Genomic DNA, 21,089 nt, shown 5'->3' with positions numbered 1-21,089 from the left:
AATGGCATTATTCCAAACAGTCCTTAACACTATAAATAATAAATTAAAAATTCCATCTCCATCTAACATTAGTTTTATAGAGTATAATTTACTATAAGTTTTAGTTGTCATCATTTTTCATATGTATCAAAAGGAATTTGGTATCAGATCATCTCATCTAAGGAGAGAGAAAAATGCAGGTCTGAGAACATTATTGCCAAGACCTGCATGTAATGGGAGAATGGGACCACCTCCATCCCCACAAGCACATCACTTTGTGCACTGAGGAGGACGGTCTCCCTATAGGAGATCTGGAAATATGCATCATGTGAAACTCCCCCGCCTTACCTCACAGTGCTGAGACAGCGGACACTTTTAGTTGTGAAACTGTCTAGGGAACCACACGGGCAGGTTTAGGGCCAGGGGTACTAAACAGCCTGTGCTATGGTTTGGATACGGCTTGAATATCTATCATTGCCTGATGTATTGAAATTTAAACCCCAGTGAGCAGTATTAAGAGAATAGAAACCTAATGCAACCAAAGTGTTCAGAAGTGGAGACTTTGGGAGGTGATTAGAATTAGATTAAGTCATCAAAGTAAGGCCCCATGACTGAATCCTGGCTTTTTAAGAAGAAGGAGAGAGGGGCTGGGGATTTAGCTCAGCGGCATAAGCGCCTACCTTGCAAGCCGGCAGTTGTGAGTTTGATCCCAGGTACCGATAAAAAGGAAAAAGACAAAAAAAAAAAAAAAAAAAAAAAAAAAAAAGAAGGAAAGAAATCACACAGGCACACATATTTGTTCTCTGTTGACTGCCATGTGATGCCTCATTGCCACCCAGGACTCTGCCAACAAGGCCATCATCAGATGTGGTATCTCTAAGACTGTGAGTCAAAATACATTTTTTTCTTTATAACTTTCAAAGTCTGTGGTATTGTGATATTAGAGAAAACAGATGAACACAGCCTGCATATGGGAAAGTCCTATACAATGAAGAATATTCACACTAAAATGCCAAAAGCATGATGATGAACAACACTGGATGCTCCAAAGTGATTTTATACTCTGGAATTACTAATTAATAATCTGAAAAAACAACTTCATTTCTGTACTGCCATCCAGGTGAAGTTGTTAAATAAATCATCAAAGCTAATTAATTGGGAAGTCTTTTGGCTGGTATCCAATAAGTTAAGCAAAAGCCTGAGAAACTGGAAACCTTAATTTTATAATCTGGCTTACTGACTGATTCTCTTCACCAGCTTCTTATCTGTGAGATATAATTCATTAAGCAGATAAATTAAAAGACATCTCTCTATATAGGCTTCCTCCTGATCTCATTATGATTATTAACAAGACAGAGAAGCCCTTTGTAAGTAATAAAAATGGTAGTAGTAGCATTAGTATAACAATAATATTCAAAATCCCACTTTTGTGATCTCATTTAATACCATTACACCAAGGACAATGATGTTACTCTCAAACATGCGATTCCAGCTAAAGGTTCTCGTTGAAGCATTTCTTACCTTATAAATCCAAGTGCCTGCTGGATATACATCAGATAATCTGAAACTCACTGTTTCCAGAAATATTTGTTGTGTTGTTAAGCTGAATTAGATCTAATATTTATGTTGATCATCTTTTTTCAGAGTCCTTGGACCTCTGTCACTGCATTTCATTCTGGGACAAACGCAGGCTGACTGGGTCTCCCAGAGGTGATAGGTTCATTCACCTGCAAATCTAGGACTTGAACCTACCGCCCACTGCCTTTTTTCTGGTGCAGCACTTTTTTCTGGGTTACTGTGCCCCTCTAAGAGACTGAGTAAAAGTTGCAGAATCTAGCCAGTCACACAGTATGAGTGAGGACAAAGCCCAGCCCCAAGCAACATAATCCCTTTGGCGAGACAGGATGAGAGAACAGTATGTTCTGCCCAGAACAACAGGGAGCCCTAGAAGTGGATAGGAAAGGGAAGAGCTGGCCAGAAAGAAGGGCCTTCAAAATGATTTTATTTTGCAAATTCAATTGCAAAGTCAAATGGATTTTCTAGCAAGGCTGGAGAGCAAATTATGAAACCTACTTTTCTAAGGCAATCAGGTCTGCAAAGCTTCATTTTAAAAATTCACACTGGATTGAGAATTCAAAGTATGATTGTGTGAAGTGTTCTAGCTAGATTAAGTGTAATGCTATCAAAACAAGTGATTCATATATTCTGCTCGTTTTTCTATTAGTACATGGGCTTTTGGTTATGGCAATTTCAAAAACATGGAAAAGCCCAAAGTGGAGCTGAAACTGTGAATGCATTTACTGCTTTGGTTTTTCTCCTCTTTCTGTTTGAGAGAGATTTACTTGGGAAGTTGGAGGCTCTAGAGGCAGCTCAGTCATGCAGTCAGAGATGCTGCTGAAACATGTTTTCCTAGAAAGCTCTTTGTGATCCACTTGAATTCTAAAACCTTATTTATCACCTCTTTTCAGGCTATAGACTTACAGGCACTATAGAAATCACCTAAACTTGAGCTTCCCCAAACATCTGTTGGTTCATAATATACCTCAACCCAGCAAGAATATATCAACAAGGAGCAGGCTGATCTGTCAGTCTATCCTGCCACGGCTGTCCACTTACACTCTCATCTCCTTGCCACCCACTTCTTCCACATTCATGTAAATAATCACCTAATCTTCTTCCTTTTGATCATATACACCATCAAGTGGGGGAACATTAATGTCATAATCTCCAGATCCAGAACAGACAATTCTCATGTTTTTGTGGCTATCTTTTAGTCCTTTAGTTGTATATATTTTTACATTATTGAGGTAGCAGAGTAGATTCACAATTAAACATAATAATTCTAATTTTTTCAATTATAAATGTAGTAAATACGTTTGAAAATTCTTACAGTAAGAAACAATGGTTTATTCACCCAACATTCAATTTCTTTTATCATCATTATTATTATTTAATATTTTTTTGGTGCTGAGAAATCAAATGCAGGGCTTCACACATGCTGGGCCACATCCTCAGCTGCCAAAACTCATTTTCATCTTCCTTCTGCTCTCCTGCCTGCCTCTGCTGATGGAGCTATAAAGTTAAATACTATATCCACTTTCCTAGCCTCCCTTGCAGCTAGGACTAATCAGGTGACATCCTTGTTGAATGCAATAAAAGCAGACATTTTCTTGGAGTGTGGAAAAGCTTTCACTTTTCTGATACAAGGATACAGAAGTAGCAGCTCCTCTCTACTGATTTGAAAATGTCATAAAGTCTGGAGATTGACTAGCCATGAGGTAAAAGGGACTAGAGTGAGAGAAAAATCAAGTGAAATATAGAAAAGTAGGAACTGTTATTCATAGGCCGCTAAATCTGTGCTGGATATCTCACACTTACTGTTTGTGGAAAAAACCAAAATTTATTTATTTAAGCCACTGTAAATAAAATTTTCTGTTTCTTACAGCCAAAAGATTCCTATTGCCTATTGAATCTAGAAAATATATTTTTGTATAAAATATTTTAAAACAGAAAATAACTCTGTATCAACATATCTATCTAATCTAGTGCCTGTCTGAGATAATCATTGCTAGCATTTCAGTGTAGCTCCTGGCAACCTGGGATTTGGGGGTTTTGGTGTGGATTGTTTTGTTTATATTGTCATATATTACATGTGCTAATTTTGAAAAACTTAAAATAAGATCAGGTTTTTTTTTTTTTTTTTTTTTTTTTTTTTGTCTTTTTGAGACAGGGTCTCACCATGTAGTTCAGGCTGACCCTGGGCTCACTCTGTAGCTCAGGCTGGTCTTGAACTTGCAATGATTCACTTGCCTCAGCCTCCCGAGTGCTGGGATTACAGCAGTGTGCCACCACGCCTGGCTAAGATCAGGTTCTTAAGGACAATAGAAAAGATTTTGATGATAGCTTTTATGCCATTAGAGCTTTATTTAGACTTAGGTTGTTTAATATCAATTTAAAGGATATGTCCAATGACAATCATTTCTCATGTGTCTTGGTAATAAAAATAATAGTCATATTGTTCTTCTGGCTCTGTTTATAGAATAAAAATTTTGGTTTACTAACTCTTCTAATAGTGTTCTCAAATCTTGGAGACAACTAAGCTGCACTTAGGCAGTTCTGAAACAGAAGCACTCCAAATAAAGAGATTTCATTTGAAGTGAAGGATGAGGATGTCAAAAAAGAAACACATTTTCTGGTGTCAACAAAGAGACCAAAGAAGAAAATCCTATGTATGTAGCAGGTCCAAAATTCTCTTGGCAGCAAAAACCACATACAATCTATCAACCAATTGAACTACAGGAAAAAGATGAAAGAAAGAAGCCCTTCAAGCCCTCACCACCACTCGTCATTCTTTCCCTTCTGTGTCTTTTCCTTCTGTATTCTAAGGCGATGTTCACTCCACTGAGTCAGGTCCCCACTGTATTAGTCCCACAAGTTTTACCTTTATTGCAGACTTCACATATTTAGGTTCTTTATTGTTCTTTCTACCATCATCCTCTTTTTTAATCTGATACTTTCTTCCATATCAACCTGCTTTTTTATTATGATTTCTTACTTTTACTTCATTCTCTTCTCTTTTATTAGTATGTTTATAATACATAATAAATATATTCATCCTGGGAAATTGGTACATAAACATATTGCATCTAGATCTTTCTTTATTTCCCTTTCTCCTTACTTTCCCTCCTCTCCCATCTCCACAGCCAAGTCTATCTCCCTGTTTCCTACAATCTATTTTTTATTTTGTTCTTTAAACTATCTGTACCTTGGATTTCTTTAAGATAAACCTTGCAACATGTAATCTGATTTATTTCACTCAGCGTTATAGTCTCAAGATGTATCTATTTTCCTCACATTTATCCTTCTTTATGACTAAGTAGTACTCCATGGTATAGCACATCACATTTTCTTTATTCATTCATCTGTTGAAGGACATATAGACTGATTCCAAGATTTTTAACTATTATGGATTGTGCTTCTGAAAACATGGGTATGCATGTACCACTGTAATATGGTGTCTTTAAATCTTTTAAGAAGAAATATAAGTGGTCAAATAGAATCTTTAGTTTTAGTTTTCTGGAGAATCACCACACTGAGTTCCATAGTGGCTGTACTAGCTTACATTCTCATCAACTATGTAGAAAGATTCCTTTATTTCTTACAACCTAGCCAGACTTTTTTTTTGCGCTCTTGAGGATAGTGATGATTTCTAGAATAAGATGGAATCTCACTGTTGTTTTGATTTGCATTTCTTTTTTTTACCTTCTTTCCCTTTTTTTAATAAACTAGATTTGTTGGTATAATTCAGATATGCATAATAATCACATCCATCATAGGGAATTTGTAGCTATATATGACACATCTTTTATTTTAAGTGACAAATTTGGTTTTAATAACTTTTTTAAAGAGGATAAAACCAAGGAAAATAAAACTAATAAAAATTAATCAATGTAAGTGATACAGGACTTCAAAACCTTACAAAATCAACAATAATTACCATAAGGCCTTTTGTTGTCTTCAAAATAGCAGCAGATACCTTTGGACATAGTAAAAATTGAACAGAACAGAATAGAAGAGAAACAATAAAAACAAAACAATAAAGGACTTCAAAACAAGCCAATAGTAAATCCAAAATGGCTACCATAATACATCTTGTTATCTTTAAATAGCTGCTCATGTCTTCAGATCTAACATAATCAAACAAAACAAAAGACAATAAAACCCAGCTGAACAAAATAATGAAAATGATATGGTTTCCAGGGGGATCGCTCCTGGAGAGGCCTTGTTCTTTCTCTCCACAGTCTGCAAATGGCGCTGAGTCACGGAGAGAGGCTTGGGTCTGGTTGTCCCCACTTGGGCAGTGGCCCGTGCATGCAGCTGGCTTCCATGTGGGGATCACCTCCTGGTGAGGCCTAGTTCTCTCTTTCCACAGGCCACAAACTCATGGAGAGAGGTTTGGGTCTGGTCCTGATTGGCATTTCTTAACGACTGAAGATATCAGATACTTTTTCATGTACTCAATATATTTGTACTTCTTTTAAGATGTGTCTATTTGTTTCAATTGCCCATTTTTGGATTGGTCTTTTATTTTAAAGGTTTAATATTTTAGACTTTATATATTCTAAGTATTTCTACTCCTAATTCATGTCTTTTTGTATTCTGCCAGGGGTGCCAAACTTTTATAAATTTTTCTTTTAATTCCTATAGCAAACAATTTTTAAAGGTCTACTGAAGAACCACTGTTGTCTCTCCCTTATTATGTAGTAATTTTTCATTTATCTGTTTTTTTCCTTCTTGTTTAATTTTCAAATAAAATAAGCTATATTTAAACCTAATAGTTACTTAGAAAGAAAGTATATGGCTTGTGCTCCAGTGGGACTGGGCCTGTTTCTCTGCATATTGAGTGTTAGCCAAATTCTCATTTCAAACCTATAGACAGATGACAGAATGGGGACATATACAGTGCCTAACTCAATTTCAGTGTATAATAAATACATTTAATAGATCAAATTATTGAGGACTTACTATGTGCCAAGCATGATTTTACATGTGCTAATTTAATTCTCATAAGAGGATATGAGTTGGATGCTATAATTACCCTCCTACTGTTTTCCTAAAAATAAAATAAGGTCTTATATTAATTTTTGCTCCAAAAGACACAATAAGGCCAGGAATATAGCTTAGCAGCACAGTGCCTGCCTGGCAACCTCAAGGTTGTGAGGTCAGTTCCCAGTATGATTAAAAAAAAAAAACACTAGAGCTTATGTTTTTTATGTACAACCATCTACATTCATCTATAAAAGCTACATTTATTCATGTATAAAAACCTACATTTATTCAAATACAGTCATGTCCTCTTCCTCTTGAACATAGTTATAATATTCTGAACCCAGAATTCTCACTGAATTTTTTTGTGACTCCATTTTCTATAGAAAAATCGGCCCCAACTCTGCATGTCCAGCAACAGAGCTCTACTTAAAGGAGCACTGTCTTTCATTACTTTTCTTGTTGCTGAGACAACATACCTGACACTCAAAATTAAAGGAAAAGGTTTGGCTCCCAGTTTGTAGAGGTTTCAGTTCATAGTTGGTCAGCTCCAAGACAGGGTGGCATAGCAGAGGGGTAGCACAGAAGACAGGCAGCAGGAGTAATATGCAACAAGTGACAGGACAGGACCACAGCTTTTTCTATCGCTTATATCTTACCCAGCACTCACACCTTTCTAGCATCACACCATAAATCGTTCTCAGCATCATGTCCCCAGCAGCACAAACTGTAGATCTAGCCACCTTGGAAAAGCCCCACTGACGACCATGTGAGGTTTTGGGGGGATATCTGGATACAAGCCATAACAAGCACTTTTTATCTATATAACCTGTTGTAGTGCATTGGCAACACAGAGCTATCAGTAATTTTATCCCTGAATTCTTCACCCAAATCATGACTTCTTAAAAGCTAGGCTTCACAAAGTTTCCATTAAATCAAGTATTAATTGAAGACTTGTGAGATAGGTCTGGCAACAAAAAATGATGACAGTTATGAATGATGGTCCACACAAGACTGATGAAAAGCTACAGGTACCAAATTCAGAAAATACTTCTTTATTTCACATGAGTGCATTAAGTATGCCTGTTAAAATATATAATGCATTGAATTATAAAGTCATATTGGACCCAACCATGCTCACTGATGATCAAGTGTGCACATTATTCATGCATTGTGTCTGTTCTCTGATTGGTCATTGGGCAATGAATCTTCAGTTCATTGTTTATATAGGCATTTAACTCTTGTCAAAAGGTGTCTACTTGAGTATTTACAAATAATTGCACTTTATTTATTTTAAGCATTAACGACAATAATATCTATTTATATTTAATTATATATTATTATCTTATAATTCAATATGGCTGTCATGTGTTACAATGGATATACTAAATGCATATGCTTGGCTGATGATCTGGACTTTTTGGGGAGTAGGGCTTATACTATGATATTCTGAAAAATCATGCTAGGGCTTATTTTCCAAATAGGTCTATTCCAGACAAATGATACAAATAAGTATATAAAAGTTGATAGAGGAAGTAGAGAGGAGAGAAGAAGGGGAAGAAAGGGATTAGAAAAAAAATAAACTGTAACATGTACATAGAACCGCTCCTCACGATGACTATAAACTGTATGAGCTACAAACATGTACTAATAAAATTTTTAAAAATCTATAAAATTCAGGAAAAAGAGAGATTAAGGAAACTGTTTGAAGTCACACATTTAGAAAGGAGCAAGCTAGAATGTGAACCCAGGAAATTTGATTATGGAATTCAAACTTTTATGCAGTACGCTCAACAATTTTAATGGCATCTAAGCAATAAGTCAAAGTTTCACTGAGGCAAAGCAGACAGGATCTGGGGAGATACCACTTATGCCTAGTGACTTCCACATTATCCCCAGCATGGTCACCAGAGGTCCACTCATTGGTCTCTAGCTGTCTCTGGCTGTAACTGTGTTCATTTGGGGTAAGGGTAGGTAGGAGAGGAAATTCTTCAGAATAAATTCCCCTAAATTTCCCAATAAAAGACAGATTGTGGGTTGGGCTCACCCTATATAGCCAACCTCCTCTCATCAGTATAAACCCTCTAAACAAACTGAATACACTGGACACTCTAGAGAAGCAGCAGTGACTGAGTCTTACATGATCTTGCCCTTAAAGGTTCTGCACACTCTCACTTTGCTTCTCTACAACTTTACAGTGTCATTTACAAAGATGAAAAGTTGTATCACTCATCTTCCAGATGGAAAAATGGCAATACAAAGAAGGGGAGTAGCCCAGCAATGCTAGGCAGCTGGTTAGGGTTACTATATACATCTGCTTCCTGTCTAACCTCCTTAGAATCAAGTGCCGTGAGCCCTAGATTTATTAATCTCTGTTGACTTGGACATAATTTGACAAAATGCCTTGGTCATTCTTATAGCAAACATTTATCACAGTACTGTAGTGGGCATCGAGATAAAAGATAATGACACAAGGTTTCTTTTCCCAATATGGCAGGGGAGGAACAATCACAATCCATAACAATAGGTCTATGATTGGAGGCCTGGATACAACACCCCACCACACCCCAATCTGGTATGTGTTTCCTCAGATGAGGGACAGTGCTGCCAAGGCTCTTCTCAGTGCAAGGAGAAAAACTAGAGAATGCTTTTATACCTTGAACTTTGGTTACATAAAACAGTACAGATCAATACTGTGTAGGCTTGCAGAAAGAGGATTCATATTTCTCTCATGATGTGCTTCTTATCTGCAACTGTTTATAAAGGACTGTTTGAAAACAGAATTATCACCAGTTGTTAATAAGAGATACCAACTGGATTAACAGTAATTTTTAGAAAGTCATTAATGAAAATTTATTCAGCAAAAATATGTTCATAAGTAATTCAGGAGTGTTTCATCCATTAAATAAAATAGTGTTGCAAAGCTCATTACAAAAATCTGAGTAAAAGACAAAAGGATGAGTTTTCTCTTCTGAGGCATCTGCATAAATTAGATGAAAAAAAATACTACACTTGGGGCTTGGAAACTGCACGTACCCATCTACAATCCTTAGAGGACTGGAAGAAATGGAAATTAGAAAGCAGCAAAAGCACTGCATTCTGTATTACTGAAAGACACTGTATCCCTGAGGCAAAAAACAAAATATATAACAAGAAAGAATGCTTTGGTCCTAGCGAGGACTGGAGAGGAAAGAAGAGAGGACAAATTCGGCTCTCTGCTCCAGGTACATGTGAAATGATTTACTGCAGTACTGAGCAATTTATACATGGACCAAAGTTCCCCAATTCCTGAGATACAGAATATCTGACCCTGATTACAGTTCCTCAGATGCATGGTGCCAAGTAGCCAGTGAAGGGCAAATACATTCCCTGAAGGAAGAACAAATAGCTTTTCCTTAATGTAATGAAATAACCGAATCATGGAACTGTTTAATCTGGTTATTGGGCTGACTTTGGTCACATGATTCAGATGAATCAACATCACAAACGTAACTATGGTTAAGCTTTCTGGGAACCAAGAGAGCTTCCAGGTTGTGTAGTTCAGCGCCTCCTTCTATGGCAGTAATGGTGAATTTTTTAGTGCTTTCAAGAATAACAGCCTGCGATAGCAGGTGTGCCATAGGTTTGCCCCCACCAGAGGATCTGAAGCTCCTCTACCTTCTGCACTCCTAATCTTGCTTGCTACAATGGTTCACGTACATACAGAACAATTTAACCTAAGGAGGTGCACAGACAAACCTTGAACAGAAACAATGTTGGTTCTCAAGTTCTGTAGGGCCACTCTTGGGTCCATTATGCCCATTTAGATGAAAGAGGGAAAGGTTCTATACCTTACTCTTCTTGTAGGAAAGGCAGTCATTGTGTAAATACTAGGTCAGCAAAGTAATGGAACTGATCATCCAGTTTTGTATTTTCTGAACCTTGCTCTGCAGAGCACCTGTGTCTCATGAAACACTAATAGATGCCTTAAAGATGCATGTGTCTTACACTGTCAGGACTATGTTAAATAAAGTTTATACAGGATGTCTCAGAACTTTTCATAGGTATAATAGTTGACACACTATGTCAACTTGAGAAGTTTAGAAGTTTAACTAAATGATTCACCAAGAGGCCAGGGTTCTTACTTTGTAAACATCCTCATCCTGTGTAAGAGGAGAGTAAAGAAATGGTGTGAGTGCTACAGTAGCCATAAGAGGGTTACCCTGCTTATAATATAAGGGAGGAAAAGATGCTTGCTCTCCCTTTTTGCTCTTGTTGCTTTTGCCAGCTTCTGCTGCTTTAAACTATTGCCCCTGTGCCATGCCATCCTGCCTTGAAGCCAGCTGCTGATTATGGGCTGAAACTTCCACAGACTGTTAGCTAAATAAACTTTTTCCCTTTATCTTTAGGTGTTGGGTATTTTGTCCCAGCAACAAGAGAAAAGTAAGCAAGACAATAAACTAATTTGTAAAGTGAATTTCCTGGTGGGGGATCTAATATTCCAAATTATCTGACCACAGAAGGACAATCTTATCTATATTTCTTGAGGAAGAGTTCTGTAGAATATAATTTGTCATCTAGCCAATTTTTAAAAACATCCTAATAAAGTAAAATATCTAGTTTAGATTGATTCTTAAACGGTTTTTTATAACTCATTACTACAAAATCAAATCCTATTATAGCTATTTATTACAGAATGAAGGAATCAGTGAGTCACTAGGCCTTGGAGCCACAGGTAGTTCTTCTCTTGGCTAGGCTAGGAAAACGCTACTGTTAAGAACTAGAATTACATTATTTTGCTGAAACTTTAATATATGAGAAGATTTACAACTGAAGGCCACTGAGAAGCATGATTTCACTGAGTGCATAGGGGATAGCCTGAAGCACACAGCAATACATGTATCTCAATGTGGGGCTTTAAAGGAAAAAATGTTGGCAATAATCACTCTCCTCTCATCTCTGCCCTTCACACAGCTATGTGCTTTCCTTGCTCCAGATGGTGCTGTCCAATATGGCAACCATTGGTCATATGTGTTTTTTTAGATGGTCCTTTTCAACATGGTAGCCACAGATCACGTGTTTCTTTAAATGGTTCTATTTAAAATATGGCAGCACTAGTCATGTGTGTTTTTCTCTAGAGGTCTGTTGACCAGTGTTACAGTCATTGGACACGTGTGTTTTTCTAGATAGTATTGCCCAATATGGTAGCCACATAGGGCCACATGTGTGTTTCTACAAAGCTATGTTCACCAGTAAGGCAGCTACTACCACAGGTAGCTGCAGAACATTTGAAATATAAACTGAATTATAACCTAAAATAGATGCAAGGTTTCTAAGCCAAATGTGAGAAAAACAATGTAAAGTGTCATCAGTTTTTATTGACTATATGTTAAAACAATAATTTTATATATTGTGTTAATAAAATATAAAAATTTATTTTTACCTTTAAAAATGTAGCTACTGGAGAAATATAACTGGCATATATGGCTTGCAAATTCTTTCCATTGACTAGCACTGCACTCATCCATTTATCTACCCTTCAAACAGTGAGCACCATGAACAAAATAACTTCATCTTTATTTCTACAGCCGTAGAACTTACCTCAGAGTCTGGCCCACATCAGGACCTCTGTAAAACTTTGTTCCCCTAACTTTATTCCCTAGGGGTTGGCTCTCCACAGCTAGATCCTTTGTTATATTAGAAAGTATCATAAAGAAGTGGACTGTTTTGGAATTATTTTGAGTTGAATTGCAGTTCCAGCAAATTGTTTAACTTTTTTGAACTTTAATTTGCTTACCTAAGAAATACGATAAGGTGAGGATTAAAGTTAATGCTTCTGTAAAGCATACAGCCAATTCCTGTCACCAAATGATGGAGTGGAACTTTAGTATCTGTTTTTAGCCATAGAAAGTGGGCTGAGACCCACCTACAGACCTACACAAGACTCTGATGTTTGGAGACAAGGGCCCAGCTATGTGTGAAGTAAGAAAGCTAAGGAACTTATCATGATAAGAGAACATTATTCATCATAAAGATTGCAAAATATGCCTATCTATCTTTAGGCATTTAGCTAGATCTGCATGGCCATAGTTAATCTGTCTTTCCCCTAAAATAGTGTGATCATTGCACGTAACAATATATCAGATGTTTCAGGTCTTAATGCCACAACTCCAGCATTCCTGATTCTAGCAATCTCAATATACACTCACTCAGCAAATGAACCAGAGAAGGTGAGCTGTTATGGATGAGGGTCTGTCAACAGGGCCAAACATTCAGGTAGTCTGTAAAGCAGAGGTCTCAACCTTAGGATACAAATTAAAATCACAGAGGGAGGTTTAAAGAGATCCCAATGCCAGGCCCAGACCTCAGACCAATTAAATCAGAATCTCTGCAGGTAGACATTAGTGTTTTGAAATACTCCCCAGGTAATTCCACAATGTAGCCAAGGCTGAAATCAACTGCTATAATCCCTTTCTCATCCTAGTATGTTCTCAAATACTTGGAAACAGTGGGGGTTCAGAAGTCAGGGAATTGTCCCAGAGCCAGCATTTCTTGGTTGTGTGATCTTAGGCAAGTTACTTACCCTCTTGAGCTTCATTTTCCTCAACTGTGAAACTAGCTAATAATACCTTTTCATGAGGCTTGGTGAAGATAAAGTGAATATAATTACCAATGGAGGGTGCCTGGTGCATGGTGGGGTCCGGAGGAAAGGCAGTTACTGTCACCACCACTATTCCCCTCACCTCAGGGGAAATGATTCCTCCCTGTGGTAAGGTCACTATCACTTTCTCCTATGTTCACACTACATTGGTCAGGGGAGACAAGACACATAAAAGGACAGCAGACTGAGGCTTCTCTAAACCTCATGTGCACCAGCAGCACAGGGGCCCTTGTTAGCCCATGAAGGCTGATGTCCTGGGTCTAATGTGAGGCCTTCCGAGATTCCAAGTTTCTATCAAGTTCCCAAATGAAGAGACTGTAAGTGACCCTAGGACACACTCCGAGGACCAACATAGTAAACACTAAAGCTCTTTATAGGGGCAAATCCCTACTAGTATTTCCTTAACATACTTTTGGAAGTTAACACCATATTACCTATTCTGTTAGATTTTCAAACCATTTTTGAGATATGTTATAACAAACTTAACACCTATAAAAAAGACATTCTCGGACTCGGTTAAACTCAGCGCTGAAGAGGCCTCGCAGGTCGCAGTCCCTCCAAAGGGGATTCCGGGCTCAGACGGGGCGGGAAGGAGATAAAACTGCCACCCACCCTCTCCCACTCGTGTCAAATCTACTGGTATTTTCATGTTTTATTGCTATAAAATAGTACCACTGACTATGAAGAACAGATGAAATACTCTTGTGCTGTCTGGAGGAGGAGGGGTCCCGGGTTCCTGAGGAACCTCGGCCTGTGCCCAGCCGCGCCTGGCCATCGGTGTGCGGAGGAGGAGCTGCGCGGATCCGGAGCCGCCTGCAGAGGCCCCTTCCTTTGTCTGGAAGAGGAGGGGTCCCGGGTTCCTGAGGCACCTCGGCCTGAGCCCAGCCGCGCATAGCCATCTGTGTGCAGAGGAGGAGCGGGGTAGATCCGGAGTGCCCGCAGGAGGCCCTTCCTTTGTCTGGAGGTTTGTGGATATCTCTGCAAGCAGGGAGGGATCACAGGCTCCTGAGGCACTGCGGTCTGTGGTGAGTACCCTAACCCGGCTGCGATCCAAGAGCTGTGGATCTACCAAGGGGCAGGTGGGCGCACAGTGTCCCTGAGGCCCAGCTTGTCTGGAACTGCGGAGTTCTGAACAAGCAGAGAAGGGCCATTGGTTCTGCAGGCCCAATGGCCTGGGGTAGAGTGGTGCCAGAGTCTCAGTAGCTGCAAACATAGAAGGGGATTTTCCACAGATCCTGAGGAGGCTTTCAAATAACACTTGAAACACAGAAATATAGGAAAATGACAAAACGAAAGACCAAATTACAACCTCAAACCTCCAGCCCATCTCAGGAAACCCTAGGAGAAGTGTATTTAGAAGAAAATATATCCCATCCTCCTCATATATTAGACACAATAGCTACTGAAGTTGACAAGCAACTCCAGGAAGCTTTAAAGAAATTCAAACTCGAAATAATTTCCCAGATAAAAGAAGAAATGATAAAAGAAATGAAAGAGATTCTAAATATATCTAAAGAAAACACAGATAAAAAATTGGAGGAATTAAACAAAAAGATAGAATCCCTAGACGAGCAATATAAGAAACAAACAGAATACATAATGCAGATGCACAGAGATATACAGGAAATAAAAAACTCCACTGAAAGTTGTAAAAACCGCCTTAATGAAAGTGAAGATAGAATTTCAGACCTTGAAGACAGGATTGCAGCAAGTGAACAGGAAAGGAAAGATCTTTTAAAAATAACAAGGAATCAGGAAACAACAATTCAACAACTGCAAGATGATGCAAAGAAGAATAACATAAGAATGATAGGGATTAATGAAAAAGAAGGAGACAACATAAAGGATATCAAGAGGATATTTAGAGAAGCAATAGCTGAAAACTTCCCAAGCATGAGATCAGAAACTGACATCAGGATCAGTGAAGCATATAGAACTCCAAATAGTCATAACCAAAATAAAACTACACCCAGACATATAATAATCACCATCCCAGAAATCCAACACAAGAATAGATTATTAAAAGCTGTCAGAGAGAAAAGACAGATCACTTATAAAGGAAAACCTATCAGAATCACAGCAGACTTCTCATCACAAACAATAAAGTCAAGAAGAGCATGGAGTGAAGTATTCCAGATCCTAAAGCAAAATGATTTCCAACCTAGACTGATATATCCTGCAAAACTATCATTTAAAATAGATGGTGAAATACGATACTTCCATGACAAAGAACAGCTGAAGAACTTCATGAACACCAAACCAACCCTGCAAAAAATATTGAAAGACAGTTTAGATACACAAAGGAAAAAACCACTAAGCAAAGCAAATAATTAAACAGAACAGAAAGATAAAGATGCAACAGCAGAGAGATAAGAATCCTACAATTAAACAACATTTAACAGTAATAACCATTAATGTAAATGGTCTCAATGCACCAATCAAAAGAAACAGACTAGCAGAATGGATCAAGAAACAAAATCCAACCATATGCTGTTTACAGGAAACCCATCTAACCCAGAAGGATACTCACAGACTGAAAGTCAAAGGATGGAAAACAATTCTTCATGCAGCAGGAATCCAAAAAAAGGCAGGAGTAGCCATTCTGTTTGCAGACAACGTGAACTTTAAACCAACAATGACCATAAAGGACAAAGAAGGTCACTACATACTCGTAAGGGGAAAACTCCAAGAGGAAGAGATAACTATCTTAAATATATACGCACCAAACTCCAGAGCGCCCAGTTATATAAAACAATTATTAACAGAAATGAAAACTCAAATTATCAGTAACACAATTGTAACGGGAGACCTTAATACGCCATTGACACCAAGGGACAGATCGACCAGACAGAAAATGAGTAAAGAAATAACAGAACTGAATCATACCTGTGAACAAATGGGTTTGATAGACATATACAGAATGTTCCACCCAACAACATCAGAATACACATTCTTCTCAGCAGTACATGGATCATTTTCTAAAATAGACCATATATTAGCTCATAGAACATATTTAAACAAGTGCAAAAGAGCTGAAATCATCCCTTGCATGTTATCAGATCACAGCGCTCTGAAATTAGAAATTAATGATAAAAGATACCGCAAAAATCCCACAAACACATGGAAACTGAATAACACACTCTTGAGTAATCAGTGGGTCACAGAAGAAATTAAAGAAGAAATCAAACAATACCTAAAAGAAAATGAAAATGCAGATACAACTTACCGGAATCTGTGGGATACAATGAAAGCCGTTCTGAGAGGAAAATTTATTGCACTGAGTTCCCACATCAGGAAAACAGAACGAATACAAATAAATAACTTGATGCTACACCTCAAACAGCTAGAAAAGGAAGAGCAAGTCAAGCCCAAAGCCAAAAGAAGAGAGGAAATTATAAAAATCAGAGCAGAAATCAATGCAATAGAGACTAAGAAAACAATCCAAAGGATCAACAAATCAAAGAGTTGGTTCTTTGAAAGAATAAATAAAATCGATAAGCCCCTAGCCAACCTTATTAAAAAAAGGGAAGAAAAAGCTCAAATTCATGCAATAAGAAATGAAAAAGGAGAAGTCACTACAGACCCAATAGAAATACAGAAGATCATCAACACCTATTTTGAAAACCTCTACTCTCAAAAGTTTGATAACACAGAAGAAATAGACAGTTTCTTAGAAGCATATGAAGTGCCAAAGCTAGATCAAGAGGATGTAAAACTGTTGAATAACCCAATCTCGGTTACTGAAATTGAAAATGTAATTAAGTCCTTACCCACCAAGAAGAGCCCAGGCCCAGATGGATTCACTGCAGAATTCTACAAGAAATACAAAGAAGACCTAATGCCGACACTCCTCAAACTATTCAATGAAATTGAAAGGGAAGCAATCCTTCCTAAGTCATTCCTGGAAGCAAATATCACTCTAGTACCAAAACCTGAGAAAGACCCAACTAAAAAAGAGAACTATAGACCGATCTCCCTAATGAACACAGATGCAAAAATCCTCAATAAAATATTGGCAAATAGGATCCAGCAAATCATCAAGAAGATTATACACCATGACCAAGTGGGATTCATCCCAGGAATGCAAGGATGGTTCAATATACGCAAATCAATAAATGTAATTCACCATATCAATAAAGCCAAAAATAAGAATCACATGATCATTTCTATAGATGCAGAAAAAGCCTTCGATAAGGTCCAACATTTATTCATGATAAAAACTCTACAGAAAATTGGAATAGATGGTCTTTACCTCAATATAATAAAGGCCATTTATGACAAACCAACAGCCAGCATCATACTAAATGGCCAAAAATTGAAAGCCTTTACTTTAAAATCAGGCACAAGACAAGGATGTCCTTTATCACCACTCCTATTTAATATAGTACTGGAAGTACTAGCCAGAGCAATTAGGCAAGAAAGAGAAATAAAAGGGGTAAAGATAGGAAAAGAAGAAGTTAAGTTGTCATTGTTTGCAGATGACATGATACTCTACATAGAAGACCCCCTAAGCTCCATTGAAAGACTCTTAGATACAATAAATAAATTCAGGAATGTGGCTGGATACAAAATCAATACTCAGAAATCAATAGCATTCCTATACACAAACAACAAAACCACAGAGAGGGAAATAAGGGAAACTGGACTATTCACATTAGCAAGCAAAAAAATGAAATATTTAGGAATTACTCTTACGAAAGAAGTGAAAGACTTATACAGTGAAAACTATATTACACTGAAAAAGGAAATTGAAGATGATCTCAGAAAATGGAAAGACATCCCTTGCTCATGGATAGGAAGAACAAACATTGTGAAGATGGCCATTCTCCCAAAACTCTTACACAGATTCAATGCAATCCCAATAGAAATACCATCAACATACCTTATAGATCTAGAGAAATCACTCCTGAATTTCATCTGGAACCAGAAGAGACCTAGAATCGCAAAAGCAATTCTAAGCAGCAAAGACAAAGCAGGAGGCATCACAATCCCTGACTTGAAATTATACTACAAAGCAACAGTAGTAAAATCAACATGGTATTGGAATCAAAACAGAGCTGAAGATCAATGGAATAGATTAGAAGATACAACCACAACTACAAACACACTCAACCACCTTATCTTCGATAAAGGAGCCAAGCAGGTTCACTGGAAGAACGACAGTCTCTTTAATAAATGGTGCTGGAAAAACTGGCTCTCCATTTGCCAAAAACTAAAGCTAGACCCATGTCTATCACCATGTACTAAATTAAAATCTAAATGGGTCAAAGATCTGAATATTAAAACAGAAACGCTAAATCTATTGGAAGACAAATTGGGTAGAAACCTTGGAGACATAGGAGTAGGTAGAGAATTCATGAATAGGACTCAAACTGCACGGGAAATACTTCCCAGAATCAATAACTGGGACCACTTCTTATTAAAAAGTTTTTGCATGTCAAAAGAAATCTCCAGCATAGTGAAAAGAAAACCCACAAACTGGGAAAAGATTTTAGTGAACTCTCTCTCAGACAAGGGACTCTTGTCTAAAACATATAAAGAATTAAAAAAACTCAGACCTTCAAAGTTCAAAGATCCAATCCAAAAATGGGCATCTGAGATGAATACGCAATTCTCAGATGAAGAAATGCAAATGGCAAATAAATACATGAAAAAATGCTCATCATCATTGGTCATTAGAGAAATGCAAATTAAAACCACACTGAGATACCATCTCACTCCTGAAAGAATGGCCAGGATCAAGAAAACCAACAACAACAAATGCTGGAGAGGCTGTGGGGAAAAAGGAACTCTCCTGCACTGTTGGTGGGAGTGTAGACTGGTACAGCCTTTGTGGAGATCTGTCTGGAGGTTTCTCAAAAAGTTGGGATTGGAAATCCCATTTATTCCAGCTATTCCACTTCTAGGCATATTCCCAGAAGAACTGAAAGCATCATACCACAGGGATATATGTGCACCTATGTTTATAGCAGCACAATTTGTAATCGCCAGATCTTGGAAACAACCCAAGTGTCCATCAACTGAGGAATGGATAAAAAAGTTGTGGTATTTCTATACAATGGAGTATTATTCAGCTATAAAGAAGGATCGCATTGAGATATTTATCAATAAATGGGCGCAGCTTGAGACCATACTCATAAGTGAAATAAATCAATCTCGCATGTATGAATACCGAATAGTTTCCCTAATGTAAGTAATGATTCAAATATATAAAAATATGTGATAATCATGATTCCCCATTATGTGGCCTTGAAGCCTTATAAAATTTTCACTTATTAATTAGAAAGGCTTTACTCTGGGCTTTTTGATATGGAAATATTTGAAGCTATAGTATATGAAGTTTTATCCAAATATTTTAAGGAAAAAGACAGACACTATGGTAACTACTATTCTTTAAAAAAAATTATTTAGCTATTTCTTATGTTTATTTTAATTAAGGGAAAAACTTAAAAAATTAGGATATATAGTAGTAACTCTTTTTGATCTCCTATTAACTTGTTTTGAAGTCCTGTAATACTCCCAAGATCTTGTTTTGACTGATTAGACTCTGTTCCATTCTGTGCGATAGTAGCAAGTTTGAAGGTATAGGCAACTAATTTGAAGGCAATAAGATTCACAAAGATGCCCATTCTGGTTTGACTATTGTCTCCTTTGGAAGTCCTGTAATGTTCACAATGCCTAAGTTTTATTGGTCTTGTTCTCCACTGTTTTGTCCGGCTTTATAATATCTAATGAGATGGACAATTCCTTTTAAGGAAACAAGAGACAATGTTGATAACCATTGTTGATGACTTTGTACTCTGTTCTACATCATGTGCTATGTCTATCCTTGGTTTGGACTTACAGCTTTGTTTTGCCATATTTGACTTTATTCTCTCCCCCCCAAGAGAGTAATGAGAACTGAGGAGTAATAAAATCCAAAATGTGTAAATTTTGTTATAAAAAAAGAGAGGGAGGGGAAAAAAAAAAGAGCTCTAACGGATATAACAACAAGTGTGCTTAGGGATGTTAAATAGCTGACTATGTTAATGTTTTTGGATCATTGAACACAGCTGTTTGCAGTCTCTCCGTTTGAATGTCTACTTTGTATTCTTTGATACTGTGATTTGAGCAACTATTTCCAAGATGATATTATGTAATCTATTAACAGGTGATTTCTTACTGTTATGTTTTTTTTTGTAGTTCTGTATTATGTGTAACCTTACACTGCTTTGTTTTGTTTTGTGTTTTTCTCTTTTTCCTCTTAAATAAATAAATAAAAAAAAAAAAGACATTCTCAATGAGAGATCCTGTAGGAAACACTCAAGGTTTAAGTGAATTATTTTTCACTTTTTAGTCTGATCCAACTTAATGAATGCCTATCATAACCTCAAGAATGCAGAAAACACACCTGCCTTCTTTTCCGCTAGAATTACAGACATGTCTCCCTTTGTTTATGTCTGAGGAAAAGCAGACAGTTCACTACAACCTCCAAGGAGCTTTGGGCTTCTTTCTACCACATTCAGAAAATGACAATAAACTGCCTCCTCAGTGCTTCAAAAGCTTCTCTAGATTTACCTTCATAATGATGATAGAAATCTCAACAATGCCAGCATAATAATCTCTATCTTGTGAGCACTCTATCAGAATAGTACTGGAGTTTTTGTTTTACACATATCTATCCAGCTTTACATACAAACATGTTCCCTAAACAAACTGGACTTCAAAAGTTTCTGGATGAGGGCAGATGCAGAAAGACTGCAAATGCAGAAATATAACTGGTTATTTAAAATTTTTCTATGGAAGATAATTTTGAAAATCAACCCTGAAAGTCTACTTTGTCCTCTGGAAAATCTGGATTTTCATTTTGCTGCATTAGTGGAATGGATTACCTCAACTATTGATCACCTCTACAAAACTTCCTTCTAGTTCTGTGGAGTTTGGT

The 21,089-nt window shown here is 37.3% G+C and overlaps 1 protein-coding gene across 8 annotated transcripts in view; it reads right to left on the bottom strand.

The window, feature by feature from the left end:
* Window positions 1-21,089, bottom strand: part of Ttc28 (tetratricopeptide repeat domain 28) — a 693,050-nt gene that overhangs the window by 124,148 nt on the left and 547,813 nt on the right. Inside the window, exon 1 of one of the 8 annotated variants that reach the window (XM_063227066.1) lies at window positions 1,501-13,929. The exons of the other annotated variants lie outside the window; for them this stretch is intronic. The gene's annotated coding sequence lies outside the window, so the exon portion shown is untranslated. Of the gene's footprint in view, window positions 1-1,500; window positions 13,930-21,089 lie in introns of those variants that run through there. 8 annotated transcript variants of the gene reach the window in all.

Source organism: Cavia porcellus, unplaced genomic scaffold, assembly GCF_034190915.1.
Source record: "Cavia porcellus strain 051 isolate PalLab524CR breed Dunkin Hartley unplaced genomic scaffold, mCavPor4.1 scaffold_16, whole genome shotgun sequence".
Lineage (NCBI taxonomy): Eukaryota > Metazoa > Chordata > Mammalia > Rodentia > Caviidae > Cavia > Cavia porcellus.
The sequence above is the reverse complement of the archived record's forward strand: the minus strand, read 5'-3'. Positions and strand labels throughout refer to the sequence as shown.